Here is a 20000-nt window from a genome sequence, read left to right on the forward strand (position 1 = left end):
AAACTTCTATGAAAAGGAGCTGTTTTATGATAAAGCTGTTGATTTTGACGAAAATAGACTAAGAGGTAGTTGAATGGCATAAGCAAAGTCAAGTTTGATGGAATAATTGCTATTTTAAATCACATTTAATATTAAAAAGCACAATAAATTAAATTTGAGACATTATGGAATTATATGATTCTGTGAAAAGGAATTTTATTATGATAAGCTGTTGAGCTTGAGGAAATAGACTAAGATACTGCTGGAGTGTATAGTGATAAATCAAGCTGGATGGAATAAACACTAATTTGAATCATAATTACAATCTAAAATCACAATAACTTAACATCAAGAGTCCGCAGAATAATAAACAAACACTACCCATGACCAACAGACCACGAATGTTCCACGACCATCTGCTGACGGCTTCGATATCATCGTCAGTATCGATACCGGATGAAAACTATTTTTTTTTTTTTTTTTTTTTTTTTATCGAAAAGACCCTTTGCCTGAAATTAGGATAATAGCGCCGATGGATGTCAACACCGGTCATGGCTGCCGACTTTTGTTTGTAGGGAAAACGGCGTTTAAACTATTACGGTTTGGTCTCCATGGAGATGACTTTGTATGAGCATTTACAAACGTATGAATGATGTTTATGGTTGTGATAGTTTGCTTGTGCATGATTTCATCTCCGTTTTTACGTAGCAGGTATTCTCAAATCATTCACTTATAGAAAAATTCAAACAATCACTCATATGTCCATACATACATATACATGCATAAACACATTAATATATATATATATATATATATATATATATATATATATATATATATATATATATATAATATATATATATATATATATATATATGGGAAGGAAATAAAGGAGTCAGGATTTATTCTCATTATTATTTGGAGTCTTTTGAGGAGAAACTTTATCTAAACCTTCTCCCTCATATACACAGGGGGAGTGGGTGATAGGAGTAGTTAGGGGGAGTGAATAGGAGTATGGGAGTAATTGGGGGAGTGGGTGATGGGAGTAGTTGGGGAGAGGATGGGAGTAGTTAGGGGGAGGGGAGGGAGTATGGGAATAGTTGGAGAGTAGATGGGAGTAGTTGTTTGGAGGGGATGGGTATAGTCGGGGGAGTGGATACAAGTATGGGAGTAGTTGGAGAGTGAATGGGAGTATTTTCGAGTGGATGGGAGTAGTTGCTAGAATTGTATGGGAATAGTTGAGGTAGTGGATAGTCGAGGAGTGAATGGGAGTAGTTGGAGATTAGATAGCAGTTTTTTGGGAGTGTATGGGAATAGTTATGGGTAATGGATACTACTATGGGAGTAACTGGGGAGTGAGTAGGAGTAGTTGGGGAGTAGATGGGAGTATTTTTAGGAATAAATGGGAGTAGTTGTTTGGAGTGTATGTGAGTAGTTATGGGAGAGGATAAAAGTATGGAAGTAATTGCGGGAGTGAATGGGAGTAGTTGATGAGGAGATGGGAGTAGTTGGGGAGTGAATGGGAGTAGCTGGGGATTAGATGGAAGTAGTTGGGAGAGTGAATGGGAGTAGTTGGCGAGTAGATGGGAGTAGTTGGGAGTGAATGGGAGTAGATTGGAGTAGTTGTTGGGAGTGTATGGGAGTAGTAGGGGAAGTGAATGGGAGTAGTTGGGGGAGTTAATGGGAGTAGTTGGGAGAGTGAATGGGAGTAGTTGGGAGTGAATAGGAGTAGACTGGAGTAGTTGCTGGGAGTGTATGGGAGTAATAGGGGGAGTGAATGGGATTAGATGGGAGTAGTTCTTGATCGGGTGTGGGAGTAGTTTGGGGAAGTGAACGGGAGTAGTTGTGTGGAGAGGACAGGTGTATGGGAGTTGAAAGTAGTTGGGGAGTGGAAGGGAGTAGTTGGATGAGTGGACGGAGTAGTTAAGGAAGTAGATAGTGGTAGTGGGGAATGAATTATTATCCTCACAGCTAGTAAATCAGGTTAGCCGATTTCATCCAGTCAATCCAAAAGGCCGAAATATTTGTGTTATTTCTCTTCTGGAAACATCTGTGACAGGAGACGTCTCCTGGAAATAATACAAGAAAGATCATCCGAAGAGAAAATAATGGATTTGGAAAATGAAAAATTTAGATATATATACTATATATATATATATATATATATATATATATATATATATATATATATATATATATATATATATACTTATATATATGTATATATGATATATATATATATATATATATATATATATATATCATATATATATATATATATATATATATATATATATATATATATATATATATATATATATGACTGGTAAAAATGTTCTGTAACAACAGAATTCCATCTAATAAAAGGAGCCCATAAAAACACCAAAATGTAGACAGAAAAGTACTATATTTCAGAGACTGCGTCTCTCTCTTTCAGGTATATGAATGAGAAAAGTTTACAGAAAAGGTGGTATTATACCAAGAGATTCGTCCACAAGTAAGCCAATTTAGGTCACCCCCGCTGATAATCTTCCTTTAATCTTCTTAGCGTTGGTTGAATGAACACTGCGTCGACGATGTCTGATGTCCCAATTCCCTATTGAGTTGTTCATTACCTGCTTCTCTTTTATTAAGGCCGATTCCATCATTTGACTCTTGTACCGGCAGTTGCTGCTATAAATTACACGTGACATATTCCAGTTTATTCTATGGTTGTTTTTATGTTCATTTATATGGTTGAAAATAGCCGAGTTCTGTTGTCCATACCTAACTGACCGTTTGTGTTTGTATTAATCTCTGGGGAAGTGATTTACCTGTAAATCCGATGTAAGATTGGTCACAGTCCTGGCATGGGATCTCATATACCCCAGAGTCTTTGGGCGATGTCTTTTGTTGGACGTTAATCAGGGATTTGGCTAAGGTATTTGGGTAGGTAATGCAAAAGGGTTGGATTTCCCAAGGGTGTGAGTTACTCTCTTAATCGTCTCCAGGTGGGGAATTTTTATTTTATTGTTGGGTGTGTCTCTGGTCTTGTCTTTAGGGGGTCGGTAGAAAATTACGTTTGCTTTTTGAATTGCTTTCTCAATTAATATGGTCAGGATACTTTAAAGATGAAAGTTGCTTGCGAATTAGTTCAAATTCTTTTTCCAGGAAATCTGGGAACAAATTCATAAGGCTCTTAAGAATAGGTTGCTAGCTACACCTATCTTGATAGCATTGTCATGATAGCTAAAGTAGTGAATATATGAAAGTGAGAACGTTGGTTTTCTGTATATGGTAAATTTGTATTCTGTCGTGTCTCTGATTATTAAAACATCAAGAAAAGGAATTTTGTTGTCTGTTTCCCATTCAACTTTAAATTTGATGCTGGGCACTAATGCGTTTAATTTTGAGAGGAATTCATTAAAATTACCCCACTTATTATCCCAAAATGTTAGTATGTCATCCACGTATCTCATCCACAGCATGTTTTTGGGTTTTATTGCATTTATTACTGTAGTTTCAAAGTATTCCATGTACAGATTGGCTAAAATAGGACTTAAAGGACTACCCATACTACACCCGAATTTTTGCTTGTAGAATGATTCCCCGAATGAAAATACGTTATTAGATGCACATAATTCAACTAACTTTATTATTTTGTCAAGTGCCAAAGGGAAATGATCTGAATAGGGGGATAATTTTTCCCTTAAAAACTGAAGAACGTCCTGTACTGGTACTTTTGTGAAGCAGGTAATGAACATCTCAAAAGGGAATTGGACATCAGACATCGTCGACTCAGTGTTCATTCAACCAACGCTTAAGAAGATTAAAGGAAGATTATCAGCGGGGGTGTGACCTAAATTGGCTTACTTTTGGACGAATCTCTTGGTATAAATACCACCATTTTCTCTGCTAAACTTTTCTCATTCATATACCTGAAGAGAGAGACAGCAGTCTCTGAAATATAGTACTTTTCTCTCTACATTTTGGTGTTTTTATGGGCTCCTTTTATTAGATATATATATATATATATATAATATTATATATATATATATATTATATATATATATATATATATATATATATATATATTTCATTCGTCATATCTTAGACTGTACAAACCAATATTTACGTATAATATATAATTTATAGTGTGTGTGTTTTAGCATAACACAAACCATCATGGAAGGTTATCGAAACTCGTGAAATTAATTTTCACTAAATATTCGACAATCCATCATTGTCAAGGGAAAGGATTCCGAAGAAGGACGAGAAATACACGAAATTTAAAACAAGAAAAACTAATCCCCAAAGAAAGGGCGTCAATCCTAAGTAATCCCTGATAATGATAAATTGGCTGTATATCTATAATACTTCTCTATTATTATTTCTATCACCAGTGTCTCCAACCATCATTAATAACAAACATCTCTGAAGAAATTCGTCCCTAAAGGAATTTAAATTCATAAAACGCAAACGCACAAATACACACACAAAATGCAAGTACCGCAAAGTATTACGACCTATAGCTGCCACACGTTGTAACAATTCATCTCCATTGGGTAGTTCAGGAACCCGGATGTGGGATCGTGAAATGTCGTCTTTCCCTGGACGACTGTAATGGAATTTTATTTTGCCTTTTGTTATATTTCAGCAACATTTTCGTTACACCAGAACGTAAATAGATGTGCGTATGAATTTATACTTGTGCGGATATTAACATAAATATGATCAAGAACAAGATAATATTTATAAAGGAAGTAAAAGCATTAAAGTTGAAGGTGAACAAGTTGAAAATATTGATGGAAAAAAATGCTATGGTGACGATACCAGGTAAGTGAATATAAATGATGCAAAATTAACATTGATAATAACTGGGCTTTTCTCAACAATGACATATTTATGATATGTAATGATCATCATAATAAGTGAAAAAAACTTGAGAATATTGAAAGAAACAATGCCACAGTGACAATGATGAAATAGATATATTGTAAAACTGACATTAATAATCATAACAAGTGAAAGGGAACAAATAAAATGAAATGACAAACAGCAAATCAAATAAAACAAAGATTAGAGACGCTCTTGATGATCTTTGAAAGCTCACAGAGGGAATATAGACAGCCTGGAGAAGTTTTATGGGTTGTGGACCCCATGGCATATAACAACACAACATTTTATCTTAACAAACAATAATCATGAATCAAGAATGCTCAGTTGCATATTTTATGAACAAACAAATCAGGTTTTATCTAATATCTAGAAATATGTTGAATTTTAATAAAACTTGCCCAGAACAGATCTTCTTTTACTTCAGTGTAATAGGTTACGAGAACAGGAGAGAAGAGGATTAAATAGAATATAGTACTTAGGCCAAACGCCAAGCGCTGTTATCTATAAGGTCTTCAGCATTGAAACAGAAATTGACAGAAAAAAGGTTTGAAAGGCGTAATATGAGGAAAACCTCCCAGTTACACTATAAATAATTGTTAGGAGAGGGTTGATAAAAGTAAGATGGTAAAAAGAGAATGTGAAAAGAAGTGCAGTAAAAGGAATGAAATAGGTTGCAAATAGGGGCTGAAGGAATGCTGCAAAAAGTCTTAATGAATGCCTGTAGGAGGAGGAGGAGGAAAAGGAAGAAGCGGAAATGGAATAAGAAGGGGAGCAAATGCTTTCCACGATGACTTTTTCCTCCATTCATTAGTTTGAACGTTGGGACCTTTCATGCTAATTACACTGGGGGTGGAATTTCTGTGCTTCGACTGATAAAGAGTTTCTCCGAAGCTCTCTCTCTCTCTCTCTCTCTCTATTAATTTATCTCCCAAGACAGATAAAATTTCGAAGCTAGGGTCAACATCTTAGCTTTCTCTCTCTGTCATGGAGATATATATATATATATATATATATATATATATATATATCTATATATATATATCTATATATATATATATATATATATATATATATAGAGAGAGAGAGAGAGAGAGAGAGAGAGAGAGAGAGAGAGAGAGAGAGAGGGCCAAGATGTTGACCATAGCTTCGAAGAAAAGTCTCTCTCTCTCTCTCTCTCTCTCTCTCTCTCTCTCTCTCTCTCTCTCTTCTTATAGACAGTCAGACAGTGTGTATATCATCAATCGTCTCACTCACTACTCTCTCGTAGTAGCCATCTTGCTTGGTGAGACGTTCCCGCGTGAAGTCAGATTAATCAACAGATATCACAAGTTTAACATACGACTAGAATTTGAGAAATATCTAGAAGTTTTCGTGAACTATCGGTGATAAGATTAGTGTGAAAATAGTAGGATAAAGCGTCTTCTAAGTTAGTTTATCAAGTGTAATACTGTAAATCAGAACAAGATGGCAGTAAGTTCCAACTGCGGGAAGAAATGGCGTAATTTAGCTTCCTCCTGGCGGATTCGCAATACGATGAGGTAGCAGGAAGGGAACTGGCATTTCTCATCTATGAAATCAGCAACAGTCCTAACCAAAAAGATACAAAAGCATTCATAGATATATTAGAAGGATATAATCCTTCAAACTGGAACAAATCTAATGAAAACATCTTGAAAATAATTGAAGAAGTTCCAAATAAAATCCAAGTGGTCAAGAGACTCATAAAGAAAATATACATAAACCAACATATTCCGGCAAAGAAAATGAATAAGGTGAATCTTGTGAATATCCTAATTGACGCATTAGGAAAAAGAATGCCAAAAAGCATGCAAACTCTGTAAGGTTTGGTATAGCATAGTAAATCCACAAAACCTAATCAGAAAATGTGCTGCATGCAACATTCCGACCCATCCACAGTGTGCTGAGGTAATGCAAGATATGAGAAAAGATACAAGAATTTTTTGTTCAACATGTCTATCATGGATAGACAATGTTATTAAATCAAGATTGAATGTACAAATAGTTGAGGATGAAGAAGAAGAGGAAGAGGAAGAAGAAGAAAAAGAAGAGGAAAACGGAAGAGAAGTAAACAAAAATGAAATGACAGAAAAAAATAAGGAAAACAAAGAACAAGATAAAAGTATGGATGCAGAGATACTCATTGATACTACATATGTGGCAATAAAGCAGCATACCTACGAAGAAAAAAATAAATTACGATATGACAACAGAAAAGCAAATCCCGAAGAGGCTCTACCCAGATCTACACAATGACGGGAAAGAGGAAAAAATAGACAAGAAAGACAAAATCTGCAACCTTTTGAAAAGAGGGAATTGCAGATTTGGAGAAAGATGTTACTACAAACATCCTAAGGTATGTCACAACTATGAAATATATGGTAAATGTGCATACTTAGATGGCTATGATGATTGATTGCAGAGATCTGCATCCAAAAATATGCAAAAACCTAAAAGAAGGAAAAGGATGTAAGTTCGACAAAAAATGCAAATATATGCACCCTGTAGCCATGAATCATAATCAAATAAATAACCAACCAAGTAATAAAATCCAAAATAAGAAAGAAACAATAAGAGAGAAATCAAGATATCAGGTAAAGAGAAAAGCAAACCACCAATGAGATAATTGCAGAGATGTCAGCAAAAAATTTTCAAAGCATCAGCTCCAAAATTCTACTCAAGAGATATTAACTGTATTTATTATGCAAGAGGATATTGCAGAACGGAGAAAATTGCAGATTCAGACACAATATAAATAATTATGATGAAGAAGATCAAATATTATGGAAAAGTTGGATTTTTTAATGTCAGAATTTCTGGAAATGAAAAAAAGAACAACATACCAGAACAGGAAAGAGACATGGGAAAATGCTTATTACTACCAATATTAAATGAACGAGAAAACACGCAAATCATAGTGATGAATGCGCAGGGTTTAGTTACGAGTAACTCAAAAAGAAAAATAGAGTACTTAGAAGAAACTAACCCAAATTGAAAAGAAAATAGATATAATGAATATAAGTGAACCTGGTATTCCCACAGACTGGGAATGATGATCAAATAAAAGGGTTCCAAACTTATAGAACAGATAGAAAAAATAGGAATCAAGGGGGAACCGCAATATATGGGAAAGACAAAAAACAAGGAAAAATATATGAGAAATATAGTAACTCAGAATGTGAACTAATAGCGGTAGAATTTGAATCTGAAAAATTAATGAACATAGTAATATATATGTAAGTGTTTACATAATAAAAATATGGAATGTCAGTCCATATATATAAAAGACTAAAACTAAAGAGGTCAACCAGATTGCTTGTAGGAATGTGATCAGACTAGAGACGCTAAAGATGACGTATACAGTAAAAGTAGGCTAAGATAACATGCCGTCACCTGTAGTCATTCAATTGTTTATAACATTAGTCCAAGCTCCCTGCTTGAGACAACTACCGCGACCTATAATTCAAACGGCCTACGTGATCTGTAGCGTGTCTCATTTGATTGTGTGTTCGTATGTAACTATGTCATCTGATAGTATGTTCATATGTTCGAGCTACTATCTGCTTCCTTCATAACTTGTAACAGAGATGTAGAACAGAGCAGAACAGAGTTAGCTATCGTCATTAGAAGACCTGTATCTCTTTACCTAAGCTTTATCATGTAGAGAGAGTAGAATTAGCCATCATCATTGGCAGAAGCGATCAAGCTATCGTTCATTATAAGACTTGTACAATCATACCTGATCTTCACCATGTAAAACTTCAGAAGAATATATATATTTTTATACTTCGTGTTTTCTACAAGAACCTCCTCACCGAATCATCATGAGTTTAACACATCGTCGTCATAAACAAGAAGATAATCCCGACTTCGTAAGTGATCTACAAACCCCAAGTCACTCCATTGAATATGGAAGTGCAATACCAACCGACTTAGCGTAAGATTATCGCAAGTCTAACATTACCTCATAGGGCGCCTTATTATACAAGGCACAAGCCCTAAAAGTGGTGGCAAGCGTACCAGAAGGACTCTACAACTTCTCCGAAGAAAAATCAGAATAATGAAGTATCATATAAGAACTCTTCAACGACGACGAAAGCAGCAGATTCTTCAAGCAACCTAGTATCATCGTTTAGTGAATAACTTCAAGAAACAAAACCGACGTGTCTTTTTCCTACGGCAACGCAAGCTTCGTCTCTCATTAGAATCATTCAAGAAAACATCGTTAGTGAGCGTTTCCGGCACTTCAAGAAACAAACCGAACGCGTCTGCAGCATCGGATCTTTCAAGGGCTCGAATCATCGAAACAACGCGCACGGGGGAAACTGAAGCCAAACCAGGTCATCCGCTAAATAGAGAAGGAGGACCAAGGCCGTGTGTCGTTATCGGAACACCGTGACTTCCCACAAAAGCAAGCTAAGTACAATTTTTTATTCATTTGGAGTAACTTTGAGTGTTTCCTTTGCAGGTCGAATTTCGTTATTCCTGTGGCTGAAGTTACGAGACATTCTTAATCTTACTTTTTTACAGAAATTATCTACATCATTGAGATTTCGCTACTGCGAGTTTTTTATCTTTGAGTGTCTGTTTCCAGAAGTTCTACTGAAATATCATAATCATATACTATGTTAATTTTATCATTTTGGGTGATTATTAATCCCTTACGTAACAAATCATATTAAACAGTGAATATGCGTTTACGCAGTGGACGTCTGTATTTATACAGATGCATGGATAGGGTCGTTAAGCACCGTAGTGATTAGAAAACACACAAAAACAAGTGGAACACCCGTACAAATCTAGATACATTAGAGTAACACTATTTCGGGCCATGACAATAATGCTCCTTTGCCAAAGTCCCGATCGCAGTTTTAGCCTTGAGTTTTTTGAGTTTATATAAAATATCGAACCTCAATGACTCAACTTAACTTTTAAAATATGGCTGGATTGCAAGGAATAACATGTCTGTAAAAAACTTTCATCAGGCTAAATGCGCTGACCAGGATCCTTCACTATTTCAAATTTTAGCAAAGAATGAAGTACAAACAGTTAATATTGAATACAGTAGAGATAACTTGTCTTAATAGTAATCGCTCAGTTCCTAATAGTTCGTCATTCATTGCTTTATACGTAATCAGCAACATAATGCTAAAAACACACAATACGTTGCCGATGGTAATAAAGAGAAGGATCCTAATTATTACAAAAAGAAATAAGTAAACAGTAGCCCTAATTATCAGAATCAAACAAGCAAACTCGGTTACTGTGTCACCTAGTCAAGCGGTCAAGGTCAGTCAAAACTGCCGAAGTGTTCAAAGCAAAGCACATTCCATTTAAGCGACTCTAGCAGAGTGGGGAAAAGCGATGTTGGAAAAATTAAAAAGGAATTTCCCTATGCATCACACGACAGTATCAAGTAATCAGAGCAGGTTCTAGTAATTTTAATACATTAAGTATATTATAAATACTGGTGGATTAAGCCCAACTGTACGCGCCGTAAAAAATTAGAATATCTTGTATTATTCCTTTAGTACACGTAATATCCTGTATTTACGGACTCACCGTCTGTTGTTCGAACTTCCCTAATGAGAATTCCGGATAAGCGAGCGCTTACAGATACCTCTATAGTTATAAAAAACATTGATCTGTATCTATCCTCCTGCAAAATAAGGCGTGTTTATCAAAGGAAAATCCTATAAAAAAAAAAAAAAAACTTCAAACATATTAAAATCCCTTTGAACAAAAAAGAGACAGTTAATCAAATAATAACTTATATAGAGGAACTATACATTTGTCTCATAAATCATAACATTGTTCAAATGACCCAACAGAATTCTCCCACAACCGCAGTCGCAGTTTGCATGCAAAATCTCGAGAATCATGCACCCTCGAATGTTTAGTGCGTGTAAAAAGACTTTGCTGGGAAATGAAATTTTAATCCTTCCCGACACTCTGAAATATAACGATTTCCGCGAACAAAGCCCTAGACACGGTTGACTAGCAGCAACAAGTTAAATCTAGGTGATCCACAAACTTATACATATCGTGGATACGGAAGTTCATAAATATCACATTTTTTTATTGTTGTTGCTAATTTTTAATCCCCGCCCAACCAGTCGTAGATGAATCTCTCTTATACTCTATCTAAAGTAATATCCGTAAAGTCATTCAAGCAGAGGTGATTCAGCAGAAATTTTTTTTTTTTTATCTTTTACCTGAATACCAGGAGTTTCTCCACTAGCGAGTGATCTCTGGGAAAAAAAACGGATGTAATTTAACACAAAATACGGTCTAAGGACAAACATAAAGCTATATACGTACCTTCGTATAGACTCTCACTGCAATTTCAAAATAGAGATAAATGACGAAGTGGAAATATGTTAGTAATAGGAGCCATTAGGAAATCAAATAGCCCATATAATTTTCCCTCAAAACAGTCATGCCATAAAAGATCGGACTTGGCGTATCTGCGTAGATTTCTGTCGCTTAAACAAGGAAACGACTCCCGATAGTTCCAGTGCCATGTAGCGACGACATCTTATCTCTGTTAGGTTAGAATAAATTTTTTTTCACCAACTTGGACTTACTTAAATGCTTTTACCAGATACCATTACCTAAGTGATTGTACCTCATACACCGTTTTCAGCACACTCAGGGGACATTATCAATTTTTACGTATGCCTCCGGCTTACGTTGCACCCAATTACAATATAGTGTTTGGAGACTTTTAGGGGTGGGATACCCTACATGCCTATATGGATTGATCTTGTAATCTTTTCTAATACCTTAGGAAGTACATTCACAATAAGTAGAGCTATGTGCTACAGAGACAACAGACCAAATAATCTCAGAGTAAAATATCTAAACGTGAGTTTTTAAAACTGAACATGTTTATCTAGGTTTTATGTGTCCTAGTCAAGGTCTTAAAGTAGTCCATGGTAAGGTGTCGGCTATTCATAACTTTCTGGTACCTATTAACGTAAAAGGGGGATACAGCACTTTGGCGCAGTAGTGGGTACTACAATCGTATGTAAATATGTAACTCTTCCATCATGACAGCTCCTTTTAACAGATCTTACGAAGAAGAGCGTAGATTTATTATGGTCTAAAAAGTATCAACAGGCGTTCGATACCTTAAAAGCGGAATAATGCAGCTCACCTAACTTAAAAATCCCTGATTTAAATAAGGAATTTTTTTTTTTTTGCAACAGACGCCTCAGACCAAGGGTAAGAGGGTACTACTTCAGTAATATGATGAACATTTCTTTTCCTATAGCTTTTTATTCACGTAAACTAAAGCCCTCTGAAAGTAAATATGCAGTATAGGCAAGGAAGGGCTAGGTATCGTTAACTCACTAGTACGTTTTAAGTTCATAATCTATGGCTATCCTGATAAAGTCCTTACTGAACATGAGTCCTTTACCGAGTTTTCAAAGGCTTTAATCACAGTCCAAAAAGGAACTCGGTGACAAATGATCATTTAGGTCTTTGGAGCCAAGATAAGATATCTACCTGGGAAAGCAAATATCATAGCTGACGCATTATCCCGCAATCCTGCACCATACAGCAAAGAACCATTAATTGGACTAAAAGATATAGAAACATCCGTGCCTATTGTTAAAACCGTATCTAAACAAGAAAATTCCTTAACCCAAGAGATCGCGAGCATTGAATATCTGGGTTGGAGCGCAGAACTGTTACAAACTGAACAAGCAAGAGTCAACAGACCTAACCCAAACAATAAACACTTCGAACGGAAACAGAGTCAGCAGCAATAACACCAAACAATAAACACTTCGAACAGAAACAGGGTCAGCGGCTAAGCAAAAACAATAAACACTTCGAGCAGAAACCCTAAAGCAAAAGTATATTTAAAGTATGTGTATCAGAATAATGTAATCAAATGTAATATTATATGTAGGTCCGTGACGAGGAAAACCCGAAGAAAGAAACACAGCAGATGACTAACGACCAGGTAGTAGTAATAATCTCTTTCATACCAATCGTCATAAACTGGTTGCATTCCGTCATCCAGGGTTCCCTACTATGTCACAGGAAAGCCAAATCACTATTTTACTGGCCCTACAATGCTTTACAGATATAAAAAGCACATAAACTAATTGGTAACACGTGTCATGAAAACAAGGGATACACTAAGACACCTGTCAGTTTAGGGGCCTATCCTGTGCAAATCAATCCTTGAAAGAATATGCGTAGAATTATTAACAGAATTACGAGTCTGACAGAGGGAATAAAAACAACACTTCTTAGTGTTAATAGTTCCTTGACACGTTATATAGAAGTAATAGCACTAAAAAAAACAAACACCGCAATTGAGTGCATTAGGATATTTTATGAGTGCTAATCAGTAACATGGAATTCAACACATAATAATAATCTGACTCGGGTGGTGTAAATCAATAATAATCTCCTTAACTCGCGTGTGAATTCCTATCCATTAAGAAAACCAAATATATATTTTCACCCAGAGTCAATCGGTTTGGTAGAATAACGGATAATTAAATAGGAAGTGTCAATGTCTTACGAGTTACAACTCGTGATATTGGATCCGAACTGATTATAGCGGTTCTCGCGGTTTTAAATACCTTTATCATTTATATCTTGTATCTATAGAATTGATGCCGCAAAGTAGCCTTATACGGTACGCCGCTAGAACACATTTCCAACATATTCAAGCCAACCATTAATTTATCAAATATATATATATATATATAAATAAATAAATATAAAAACTAAAATAAATATGGATACAAGTGGAGTCAATATAATACACTCCGTAAGAAGTCGGAAGGGTTACAAATTATAATAAAAAAGGAATCACGATAAAATCAATAAGCAAAACGTAACCATAGGTTAATTAAATATCCAAATATATATGCGTAAAGATTTGAACTCTAACTTAACGCTTTAGTAATGACAAATAAGCTAAAAGTTCAAACACATATCAAAACCTACTGACATATTGTCTGTCCCAGTGATTTATATTCGTAGTCAAAAAATAAATAAATAAATAAATAAATAAAAATATAAAATAAAATAAAATAATAGAGATTTTAAAGTCAGGAAGTCTAGAAGTGAAAATGTTATCTATGGAATAATCCTATATGAATCTTATACAGGGCTAATAATATATATAGAATTTGTATGGAAACCTTTGTCATTAGTTTGAATAAGGAATATTTAATTTAACATAATTACAATTATGCAGATTTCCAACATGAAACTAATATATTGTTCAATTTTGGTACTGTTTTTTTTTCAGACATTCTTCTCGTGTGGGTCGAGTATTAAAAAACAAAAAATTTATCCTAAGTCGTATTTATTACAGCAAGTAACGTAACTCTTAGCTGGCTGAGAGCAATCTCCTGCCAAGTGACGACGTCATCATTGCCGTATCAGCATTTGTTCCTTTTAACCTCAATAATCTCTTACACAGGCTTCATCTGTGTGTCGTCTCTACTTGCGAAGCAGATTGACTGGAGAAAGGAATGCTTAGCCCGAACTTCTCATGGGCAAGGCAGACGTGTCTATCCGTATGCGCAATGCAACTTTAGTTAAGGAGTTGCAATCATTTTTAAAATTAATAACAAAATAAGCAAATAGAATTTCTATAACAACAAAATGAAAATAATTTTTTAATTTTTTTTTTCTGAACCTCATAGACATTTAGAAGTATCAAGATATGTATATGAAATATTTACTTGTCAACATTAGCCTATTACAATTCAAGTAAAACATTCATGGGGAAAAATGTCATCATTTTCTCGAAAAAACCCAAAGTTTTATTTAGAAATTAGTTACATAGTGGGTTTTTTCGTTGCATCTCCTACTATTAATAAAGTTTTAAAAATTAACCTCAGAGGATCGCACGAGAAAATTGAATATGAAACTTTTGTTAGGGGCACATAGGTTCAGATTTTATCACAACTTAATTTCAGTTAGCATAGAGAAATACCAGAATCATGATTAATCTTCTCTTTGACTCTTATGTTGCCTGGCAATCTTACAAATAGCTCCGTTTTCCACTCGTTGTCTAGTAACTTACTACCAGTAATATAGAATTTTCTTTGGGATTCGTATTGATATCTGTTTATTTTTTATAATTATGGGATACAGTCATCATAGACCTGGATAGGTTCACTCATTGTTAATGCATGGATAAAAATGTTTTGTACAGCGGACTCTTTTGAATTCCAAAATATCAGCGAATTCATGTGGGTTAAGTCTGGTCTAAATGGCTCTCTTCCCTCCCGTATTGGATGTTGTCTGAATTTACTTTGCCCTCGTGACAAGTATAATTTCACTTGCAGGCTGATTAATGGAACCTGTTACAGTATCCTGCAGTACGAGAGTTTCACATTGCAACTTCAAAAAATCGTTCGTCGCTGCGGACGACGGCAGTCGAGTAATAACCGCCTACAATGTGAAAGGAATAAGCACCATCATGGACTTCTTCGACGACACCGTATCTCGTTGTTAATCTCGTTTTAATGCGGAACGCTCCGGCGGTTGTCGGAAATCGACTACAAAGGGGGACTACTTCCGACAATTACGACCCTCGAAGGATATTCAACTCTACTTTGCTGGCGAAGGACTCGTGTTGGGGATGATTTTTTTTCATCGCGAACGTAATCGTGTAGCTTGGAGCCGAGAATAAGTATGAGCGCACAATAGAACGTTGGACCCGCCCAGGTGCAAATTTTCCCCTTGTTTTAAACCCGGTGAATTGGCCGTTTCATTTGGCTATAGGTGGTTGTCTGGAACTGTGTAATGGACGAAAAGTTGTTCGAAGCTAGTTAAATGTGAAGTAGTATAACCTCGGTCATGTATCCTATATATATAAATATCATAAATAACAGAATCGAAATATATTTTTTGCGTGTACGCACTAGGAATCATATATAAATGATCATAAATAACAGAATCGAAAATATATTTTTGCGTGTACGCACAGGAATTCTATATAAATGAGGGATCAAATAATTTAGAATCAAAATATATTTGCGTGTAGAATAGGAATCTATTTAAAGTGCACATATATTAATCATAATTATATGAATCCATATACATATGTATAAACAAATCAGGTAGCCTATAATCAATCTGTTACCTTTTGTCTTACCAAAATCTGCAGGGTTATATATGATTAGTATATGGATTAATGAATCAGATATATAACATTTAGCATAAAAATCAACGAATCAGTTAGCATTAAACATTAATAATTTTTTTATCAATCATATATGAAATTTTTTATCAGTTAAAATATGATTTTTTTTTATCATGTTAATCTTCATTCTATGCAATTGTCAGAGTACATTAGTATTTTCTGTAGCATATGTATCTTAATGAGATGAAGTGAAAAAACTGTATCATATATCACGTGATCACTATTATTTACCAATATTATTGTTTTTATATTTTATTACTTGAATCAATTCATGTACACATGAATTTTTATTTATTACTTATATATATATTCACATAGTGTCTGTATCACACTCCTATAAGTCAAATGCAAGTCAAGTTTGAGTAATATTCAGTAGTTGGTTTTGGTAGTTTACATAATAAAAATATGGAATGTTAGTCCATATATATAAAAGACTAAAACTAAAGAGGTCAACCAGATTGCTTGCAGGAATGTGATCAGACTAGAGACGCTCAAAGATGACGTATACAATAAAAGTAGGCTAAGATAACATGCCGTCACCTGTAGTCATTCAATGTTTATTAAACATTATTCCAAGCTCCCTGCTTGAGGCAACTACCGCGACCTATAATTCAAACGGCCTACGATCTGTAAGCGTGTCTCATTTGATTGTGTGTTCGTATGTAACTATGTCATCTGATAGTATGTTCATATGTTCGAGCTACTATCTGCTTCCTTCATAACTTGTAACAGAGATGTAGAACAGAGCAGAACAGAGTTAGCTATCGTCATTAGAAGACCTGTATCTCTTTACCTAAGCTTTATCATGTAGAGAGAGTAGAATTAGCCATCATCATTGGCAGAAGCGATCAGCTATCGTCATTAGAAGACTTGTACAATCATACCTGATCTTCACCATGTAAACTTCAGAAGAATTATATATATTTTTATTACTTCGTGTTTTCTACAAGAACCTTCCTCACCGAATCATCATGAGTTTTTAACACATCGTCGTCATAAACAAGAAGATAATCCCGACTTCGTAAGTGATCTACAAACCCCAAGTCACTCCATTGAATATGGAAGTGCAATACCAACCGACTTAGCGTAAGATTATCGCAAGTCTAACATTACCTCATAGGGCGCCTTATTATACAAGGCACAAGCCCTAAAATATAGACCTCCTAATACTAAAGAGTTTGACTTAATAATTGAAAAATTGGATGATATATGTAGAAATCACAAGGACTAGACTATTCTCCTATCTGGTGACTTCAACTTTCCTTTCGTTAGAATGGAAAGAACGAATAGGAGATTGTGGTTGTACTTATACATATAAAAAAGAGAGTAATAGTAGTGCAGAAGATAAGAGGCAATTCGAAAGCTATTAGATATGCTACTAGAATACAACATTCAACAAATAAATCACCTGCCAACAAGAAAGGAAAATACTTTAGACCTAGTATTTGTGAACGAGATGAATTATGTTAAAGAAATAATAGTTTATAATGCGAGTATTTCAGACCATAATGTCATAGAATTAACAGTTCATTCCAAAGCAAGTGAAAACAGAGATAAGCAAGAAATGAAAAAGTGGGAAGGATATGGAAAATACAACTTCTACAGTAAAAATATAAAATGGTCAGAAATAAATGAAGAATTAAACAAAGATTGGGATAACATTTTCGTAAGCGATGACATAAGGGTAAATACGGAGATATTATATAAATATTAGAGAAAATAGTGGATAAATATATACCGAAGAAGAAGAGTAAACATCATTCATGCCAATACCAAGAGACAGAAGGATCTTGTTCCAGAAAATCAGAAAGTGGAAAAAAAGGTCTTGCAAAAGAAAAAAATGCATGGAAAGTTATAGAACTAAAAAGTAAGATAGAAAATGCAGAACAAAAAGATTATACATCAAAAGAAATGGAAAAACGGGACTTGGAAGAAAAAAACCCTATTAAATATCAAGCAAACCCCAAAACTATTATACTCATATGCGAAGAAGATGAATAAAAGAAGAATAGAAATAGGCCCTCTGAGAATTGAAGGGAGATTAACCAATGAAAAAAAGGAAATTTGCAACATACTGGCAGAGCGATATGAGAGAATTCACCCCTAGAATAGATAATGAAGATAATGATATAGAAGTAAGGGACGAAAATAGTGAATATTTTAGCTGACATAGAAATTAATGAAGCTGATATTGTGCAGGCAATTAATGAAATTAAAAATGGAGCTGCTGCAGGGCCTGATGGAGTCCCTGCTATTTTGTTAAAGAAAGTAGTTCATTCTATCGCAAAGCCACTTGCAATATTATTAAGACAAAGTGTAGATACAGGCAAGATTTATGATGAGCACAAATAGCATATATCACCCCTACTTTCAAAAGTGGATCAAGACTAGAGGCAAGTAATTATAGGCCTGTGAGTCTAACATCACATATTATGAAAGTGTATGAAAGGGTAATGAAGAAAAACTATTATGAAACATTAATAAAAAATAATTTGTTTGTTTAATATAGGACAACACGGTTCGTACCCGGAAAAAGTACACAAACCCAACTGTTAGTCCACCGTGAGAACATATTCAAAATATGAAAAGCGGAAATGAAACAGATGTGGTTTATCTAGACTTTGCAAAAAGCTTTTGACAAAGTAGACCATAATATATTAGCAAAGAAAATTAGAAAACACAATATCGTAGATAAAGTAGGAAGATGGTTAAAAGAATTTTTACACAACAGAAAACAGATAGTTATTGCAAACGATGAGAAATCGGATGAAACCAAGGTAATATCCGGTGTGCCACAAGGTACGGTGTTAGCTGCAATACTGTTTTGTTATTATTATGATTGAAGACATAGACAGTAATGTTAGGATTCGGTAGTGAGTAGTTTCGCTGATGACACAAGAATAAGTAAGAGAAATTACTTGTGATGAAGATAGGAACGCTCTACAAAGAGACCTTAACAAAGTATATGATTGGGCAGAGGAAAATAGGATGGTATTTAACTCTGATAAATTTGAATCAATAAATTATGGAGACAGAGAAAGAAGCTATATGCATATATGGGGACCTAATAATGAGACAATCACAAATAAGGAAGCAGTTAAAGACCTTGGTGTGATGATGAATAGGAACATGTTATGCAATGATCAAATAGCAATTCTTTTGGCAAAATGTAAAGCAAAAATGGGAATGTTGTTACGGCACTTCAAAACAAGAAAAAAAAAAAGCTGAACACATGATTATGCTTTATAAAACATATGTTCGTAGTCCACTTGAATATTGCAATATGATATGGTACCCACACTATCAAAAGGATATTGCACAAATAGAGAGTGTACAAAAGGTCCTTTACAGCTAGAATAGAAGAAGTTAAGGACCTTGACTAACTGGGAAAGACTACATCCTTAAAATTATATAGTCTAGAAAGGAGAAGATGGAACGCTACATGATAATTCAGGCATGGAAACAGATAGAAGGAATAACAGAAAATAACATGGAACTAAAAATATCAGAAAGAGCAAGCAGAGGTAGATTAATAGTGCCCAAAACAATACCAGGAAAAATAAGGAAAGCACACAGGACATTAATCCACTACGCACCAGCATCGATAATGCAGCGTCTATTCAATGCGTTGCCAGCTCATCTGAGGAATATATCAGGAGTGAGCGTAGATGTGTTTAAGAATAAGCTCGACAAATATCTAAACTGCATCCCAGACCATCCAAGATTGGAAGATGCAAAATATACCGGAAGATGTACTAGCAACTCTCTGGTAGACATTAGAGGTGCCTCACACTGAGGGGCCTGGGGCAACCCGAACGAACTGTAAGGTCTGTAAGGTAAGGATCTATATCCCATTTTCTCTTCACCTCTTCCTTCCTTCCTCTCTTATTAAATTACCCTCAATTCTCAATAATTCCTTCTCCTCTTCAGTCAC

At 34.9% G+C, this 20000-nt stretch overlaps 1 protein-coding gene across 1 annotated transcript in view; it reads right to left on the minus strand.

The window, feature by feature from the left end:
• LOC135208120 (uncharacterized) overlaps nt 1-20000 on the minus strand; it is a 125016-nt gene that overhangs the window by 15577 nt on the left and 89439 nt on the right. The window lies entirely within an intron of this gene.

Source organism: Macrobrachium nipponense, chromosome 34 (genome assembly GCF_015104395.2).
Source record: "Macrobrachium nipponense isolate FS-2020 chromosome 34, ASM1510439v2, whole genome shotgun sequence".
In the NCBI taxonomy this organism is placed as follows: domain Eukaryota; kingdom Metazoa; phylum Arthropoda; class Malacostraca; order Decapoda; family Palaemonidae; genus Macrobrachium; species Macrobrachium nipponense.